Source organism: Petaurus breviceps, unplaced genomic scaffold, assembly GCF_028583685.1.
Source record: "Petaurus breviceps papuanus isolate PSGF00001 unplaced genomic scaffold, PetGlider_PUasm1.0 90804, whole genome shotgun sequence".
Lineage (NCBI taxonomy): Eukaryota > Metazoa > Chordata > Mammalia > Diprotodontia > Petauridae > Petaurus > Petaurus breviceps.
Window position 1 is genome coordinate 5,553,762 of NW_027187348.1, and position 7,155 is coordinate 5,560,916.

A 7,155-nucleotide genomic window follows, 5' to 3' on the forward strand; every position below is an offset into this window, starting at 1 on the left:
AGAGAGAGAGAGAGAGAGAGAGAGAGAGAGAGAGAGAAATAGGAAAAAATCTCAGAGGGAAGACCCTAGGGAAAAGGATAAACATTTATATAGTACCTACTATGTGCCAAGTACTTTTTCAAATATATCATTTGATCCTCACAAAAATCCTTTGAAGCAGGTGCTATTATTGTTGTTTCCATTTTATTTTTGCAGAAACTGGGGCAAACAGAAGTTAAGTGACTTGCCCAGGGTCATATGGCTAATCAGTGCCTGAGGTTGGATTTGAACTCAGGTCTTCCTGATTCCAGGAACAGAGCTCTATCCTCTGTATCACCTAATACACTAGCACTAAGGGGTACTGGTGAGATTTTAGCTGAGATTCAAAGGAAGTCAGGGAAGCCAGATGAGGATGAGGAGAGAAAGCATGTCAGGCATGGGGGACAGCCAGTGAAGATTCTTGGAGTTGGGAATCATGTCGTGTGTGAGAGCAGCAAGGAGTGCCTTCTCTGTGCCAGTCCTTGTGCTAATGTACTTTTTTTACAAATATTATCTCACTTGATAACAACAGCTCTACAAGGTAGGTGCGATCATTATGTCCATTTTACAGTTGAAGAAACTGAGATAAACAGATCAAATGACTAGCCCTGAGTCACATGGTTAGTATCTGAGGCTGGATTTGAACTCTGTCCACTGCTTATCCTAAAGGTAATAGGGAGCCACTGGAACAGAGAAAATAGAAGATGAGGAGACCAAATGGAAAGCTAACATGATAGAATGGACAAAAGATTGATGGTACAGTGCATAAAGAATTGGACCTGGAGTCAGGAAGTTCTGAATTCAAATCCGGCATCAGACACTTAACTAGTTGGGTGATCTTGGGCAAGTCACTTAACCTCTGTTTGCCTCAGTTTCCTCAACTGTTAAGTGGGGATAATAATAGTACCTATCTCCTTGGGCTGCTGAGAGGATCAAATGAGACAGTTATTTGTGAAAGTGCTTAATCCAGTGCTTGTTATATAGAAAGCACTAGATAAATGCTATCATCATCATCATCATCATCATCATCATTATGGCAATGGGAATGGAGATGAAAGGGATAGATAGACATTTTGGAAATGGAATTAATAAAACTTGTGGACTAATGGGATGGCATTGTGCTCGTCACTGACGGTGATACAAAAGAAATTTAAGTTATTGTTCTGTGACTATAATTTATGATACTGTCAACCTGAAAGTTTGGTTAAAGGAGGCAAACAGATTAGGTGATATATAAATTCATGTTGTTTATTCCCATAAAACTAGCTGAATGCATGCATGTATGGAGCCAGATAAAACCTGACTGCCTAACCCAAAGAATGAGAAGGCTTAAATACATTTTATAACCATCCCAATTCAGGATAGCTTTTGTTACTCAAATGTATGACTCCATATGTGTTTCATCATGGTAGGAGAAAGGAATTTTCTTAATTGAATAGGTGGTAAATACAGTAAAATAAGAGAGTTGACAAAGTGTCCATTGAAATTATGACCCAGGGGAGGCTAGGTGGTGCAGTGAATAGAGCACCGAACCTGGAGTCAGGAGGACCTGAGTTCAAATTTGACCTCACACACTTAACACTTACTAGCCCTGTGACCTTGGGGAAGTCACTTAACCCAATTGCCCTGTCTTCCCCCCTCCAAAAAAAAATTATGACCCAGGATATCTGTGTTTTCTTTACCATTAACGTGTCATAACACATGTCCAAAAATATTAAGATAAGAAAAAGTCCCGTTGCTCAAGGTATTGTCTTGGGTTAAGGGTCTCATCCTTACTTACCATAGGAGTCAGCCCCATCTGGCTTTGTTGACATAGAAAGAGGTATTCTCAGAGTTTACTCAGAGGAAAAAGAAGCTGTAGGTCCAGGCTCTTGTTCTGGTTGGTAAGTCCAGGCCCTGGCCCTTACTGAGGTTATTAAATTGATATTAAATGATTATCAATACCCACAATCTTAAAAATATGGGCAGTGTGGAGTGGTAGCAAGGGCAGTAGATTGGGGAGTAGGAAGCCGGAGCCCTAATTACAGGCTTATAATTAGAAATATACCATAGAATAAGACTCCTAATTTATCTGGTCCTCAGTTTCCTTGTCTTTAAAATAGGAGGGGGTGGCTGGACTAGATCATCTCTCTGATTTTTTCCCTTTCTAATACTCAGTGCATCTATTAGTCTATTTGGAGATGTCATGTCTAATACACAAGCAACAGATAGACAGTAGCTTAAGATAGCATGTCATTAAAGGTTAGTCAGGAGGGGCTTTGTTCCTGTCTCCTGCCCCTCTGATTCATGGAACCAGCAGATATCCTATGCCCCTAACTTCCTTCTTGCTGATCCAAGCTCATTTAAAGTAGGAGAGGTGATGGCCCTATAAGCATATCTTGGTGTAGACTTTTTTTTTTTCTTTTTGGAGAGGGGAAGGCAGGGCAATTGGGGTTAAGTGACTTGCCCAAGGTCACACAGCTAGTAAGTGTTAAGTGTCTGAGGCCGCATTTGAACTCAGGTCCTCCTGACTCCAAGGCCAGGTTCTCTATTCACTTAGCTACCTAGCCACCCTGTAATAGACTTTTCTATGTCTCCATGCCCATCTGTGGTTCTTCCCACTTTGCTTCCAAAGTCATCTAAAAACATTTTCCAGGATACTTGTTCCTAATGAATTTGTATCTGCTCCAATTTTATCTTCACTTTACAAGCCCACAGTACTTAGGCTCAGATTTCATTACATTAATTTGCATTTGTTTCTGTATTGCTTTGTATAGTGATGTGTTTGTGGTGGGAAAGATGTGTATTTGTGTGTGTGCATGTGTGTGTGACTTGGGGGTGGGGGGAGAACCATCTCCAGGTGAATGGCTGATTCCTGGATTTTAAAGATACAAGCCTTGATTTCTTTTATTGCCAAATTAATCTCATGCCCTTTCAAATCCCAATCCCACAGAAAAGGAAGCTCAACATGGAATGAATAGTCGACTTACCATTAGTTCATGTAAGTCAGTATTAATCAGACAAGATGATTTATTGAATAGACTTACTATATTCCTGTTTCCATTGTTCACACATTAGTTCAGTGTTCCTGACCTCATCATCCCCTTCTGGCCTCTTCTTGAATACCTCTAGTTTTAGAGAGCTCACTGCCTTAGAAGGCAGCTCATTCTATCTTTCAATAGTTGTTAGGGAATTCATCTATTTATTGAGGGGAAATCTGTTCTCTTTTAGCTCCCATTCACTGATGTTAACTCTTCTCTCTAGCACTTTGCAAGATATGACATTTCAAGGGCCTTCACTGTCTTGGTCACTGCCCTTTTGATAAAGTATTCAGCACTTTGCTAGGCACTGACCACTTGGGCAGACAAGAGAGTTTGATTCATGATCCTTGATTTAAAGGAATTTAGAGGCCAGTTGGGGAGATATAGATTAACAGTCAGCAAATATGAGGCAATCCGTAAAAATGCTAAATTGTGTGGTACAAATGTGCAGTAGGAATCCGGAGGAAGGAGAAATTGATGTGGGCTTGTATTTGGGAAGGACTCCATGGAAGCAGTAGGACTGAGACTTGGGCCTTAAAGGATCTGTAGGATTGAGGTTGGCAGAGAGGGGAGCATAGGGCATTCTGCTTGAGGGTAAGAACGTGAAGAAAATTATGAAGGCAGAGATCGACATGGAATATTCATGGGAGTCTGAGGAAACTGACCTGACTCTAATGGAAGGTATGTTGAGGAACAGTGGAAAATATAATTGGACGGATAAGATGGAGCCAGATTATGGAGAACATGGAGAAAGGTGGAGTGTAAAATGATCAAGTCAGTATTTAATTACATTCTGATAGAATGTGAGTTCTTTGAGGGCAAAGATTATTAATTTTTATATTTGTATCATAAAAAATGTTATATAAGCTCAGTTGAGTCCTCACCTTTCATTCCCTACTAGGGATTTACTAGGGGCTGCTGCTAAGTGTTGTAGTGGATAGAGTACCAGACCTGGAGTCAGGAAGACCATCTTCCTGAGTTCAAATCTGGCTTCACTTACGGCTGGGTGACTTTTTCTACCTCTCTGAAGCATTTGTACTGTTGACCATCTTCTCCTCATGAATATTATTTCTTTTCATAGGTTTTCCTGACACTCATCAGTAGGAATTGTTTCGGTTTTTGAATTTGTATCCTCAATACCTAGGATAATTCCTGGTACATAGTAGGTGCTTTAAAAATGCTTGTTGTACAAAAAACAAATTTAAAAAAAAGAAATGAGGCGGCTAGGTGGCGCAATGAATAGAGCACCAGCCCTGGAGTCAGGAGGACCTGAGTTCAAATATGGCCTCAAACACTTAACACTTACTAGCTATATGACCTTGGGCAAGTCACTTAACCCCAATTTCTCCTCCAAAAAAAAAAAGAAAAAAACAAATAAAAATGTTTGTTGATTGATTGATTCTCCTATTTATCTGACTGCTCCTTTTTAGTCTGCATTGGGGGCTTACATCCCCAGGTGTGGGGGATATATTTTATATAAAATAAAATAATATATAATATATTATAATTATATTTCATATAATATAATAATATTATATTTGGTGTAATATAATTATAACATATAATTGTGTTATATGTAATTATTTATAATTACATATATACTATATAATGATATAAAATATATAATTTATGATTAATATATAATTATATAGTACATATCATATATTATATAATAAATTCTATTACAATTTATAATTATCTACAGTCAGTTGCCAAACGTTGTTTATACTTTCTCAATATTTCTTGCATCCAGTTCTTTCCCTTTATTCATGTACACAAGCACAATCTCAGGTTAAGTCTTCATCACCTCTCACCTAGCTTATTGTAGTTGCCTTCTAGTGCATCTCCTTCCTCATATCCTTGACTTCTTTAATCCATTTTACACACAGCTGCCAAACCTCTCTTCCTAAAGTACAAGACTGACGACAGTGTGTCACCTCCCTACCTGCTGAGCTCCAATGGTTCTCTTTTGCCTCTAATATTAGTTATAGGAGCCTGTGTATGACTTTAAAGTCCCTTGATAACTTTGCCCTGACCTGCCTCTGGAGCGGTGTTATATTTATGTTGCTAGCCATCCTGACTCTCTTACTGTTCCTCACAAATAACACCCCATCTCCGTCTCCTGTGCCAAGAGTATCTCCCACCTTGCTGCCACCCAATATTTTATTCAAGTGATACCTTATTTATAGGAACTTTACTGATGTTTTGAACTTCCGGTGACTGTCCCCCCCAGTGTACTTCATATATATTTGTTTATACTGTAAAATTTACATTTTGCTTCCCCCGATAGAATGTAAGTATCTTAAAGGCAAAAACTGTTTTTTCTTTGTATGTTGAATTTATTTGAATAGGGAAGTTAATTTGGCATCACAATGTACTAAGGTACAAGTAGGACTGGGAGATGTGACTAAAATTGGGGTGGGGAACCTGTGGCCTCAAGGATGCATGTGGCCTTCTAGGTCCTTTAGTTCAGCCTTTTGACTGAGTACCAGTTTTACAAGTTTTATAAAGGGAATTTAATGTTCTGTGAAGTTTGGATTCCAAAGGGCCGAACTTAAGGACCTAGAGGGCCACATGTGGCCTTGAGGCTACAGGTTCCCCACCCCTGAACTAAATATTCACTTGGGCTGTCCTGTTCTTAGAAGCAGGTGGTATCTTATTTTGATATCTTATTTTGAATTTTGTTAAAGTTTATGGATTTCTTTTTAATCTTGGTTAGAAGAATTTTTTTAAAAGTTTTGTTATCTCTCTGGAAAAAAAAATCTTAGGCTGAATGGAGAGAGACTGAAGTCAGGGAGCTAGGAGGTTAGTGCAGTAATTCAGGATTGAGGTGATGAGTGAGTGACTGGTCTGAGGTGTGGTAGCTATGGAAAGGAGGCATAGATAGAAGAGATATTGCAGAGGCCAGGACTTGGTGACTGGATGTTGTGAATGAACATGAGAGAGAACCGTCAAAGATGATTCCAGGGTTTTGAGCCTAAGTTTCCAGGAGAATGGTGCTTTTATTTATACCCAGGGGAAATTTCCAGGGAGAGCTGGTTTGATGACAGAATATGATGAACTGAATTTCAGGCAGTAGAATTTAAGCTCGTGGGGGATAGGAACATTGTTATTTTTTTATCTTTGTATCTCTGCTGTCTAACAGAGTCCTTGGCACATAGGAGATCCTTAAGAAAGGCTTATTGAATTGAATACCACATTTGAATTGAACACTGCCGTATGCTTCCACTTACACATACCCATGGAGATGTACATTAGCCAAACAGAGATGGAGATATGTAACTTGGGTGATAGGACAAGACTACAGATGGAGATTCGGGAATCATCAGTGTGGGGACAATCTCACAGCAAGCTGTGAGAATAGATGAGCTCCTAGAAGAAGAAAGTAAAGAAAAAAAAAGGGACAATAATGGGGCCTTGGGGAATAATTAGAGTTAGTGGACAGGAGAAGGAGAGAAGCCAGGAAATTCAGTAGAAGAGGGTTATTATTTTATTTTATTTTGGGGGGGGGAGAGAAGGTAGGGCAATTGGGGTTAAGTGACTTGCCCAAGGTCACATGGCTAGTTTTTGTGTTAAGTGTCTGAGGTTGGATTTGAACTCAGGTCCTCCTGACTCCAGAGCTGGTGCTCTATTCACTGTGCCACCTATACACCCCAGAAGAGGGTTTTTAGAGATGGATCTCGGAAGTGTGGGAACAAATTTTATTTTTGAGGAGCTGATTAGCAGTTCCAGATGTGGCAGGGAGGACTGAGAAAAGGCCTTTGGAATCGGTATTTAGCAGATTATCAGTAGCTTTTAAGAAGTGGTTTCCGGTAGTGGGAGAAAATAATAATCAGTAAGATTTATTGAGTGCTTTAAGGTTTGCAAAGAACTTTGTATATATTATTTCATTTGAGAAATGAAAGCCTCAATCTATCCCCATTTTACAGGTGAGGAAACTGAGGCTCAGGTGATCATCCACAATCATGCAGTTAATAAATATTAGAGGTGAGATTGAAATGTTATTTTGTATTGACTTCATTTTCAGCATTCTACCTACTATTATTACACAAGGTTTAAGGAGTTGAGTGGAGAGAGAGAGAGAGAGAGAGAGAGAGAGAGAGAGAGAGAGAGAGAG

At 39.3% G+C, this 7,155-nt stretch overlaps 1 protein-coding gene across 4 annotated transcripts in view; it reads left to right on the plus strand.

The window, feature by feature from the left end:
• The window catches only part of GRAMD1B (GRAM domain containing 1B), a 338,159-nt gene that overhangs the window by 116,556 nt on the left and 214,448 nt on the right, over positions 1-7,155 (plus strand). The gene's annotated exons all lie outside the window — the stretch shown is intronic.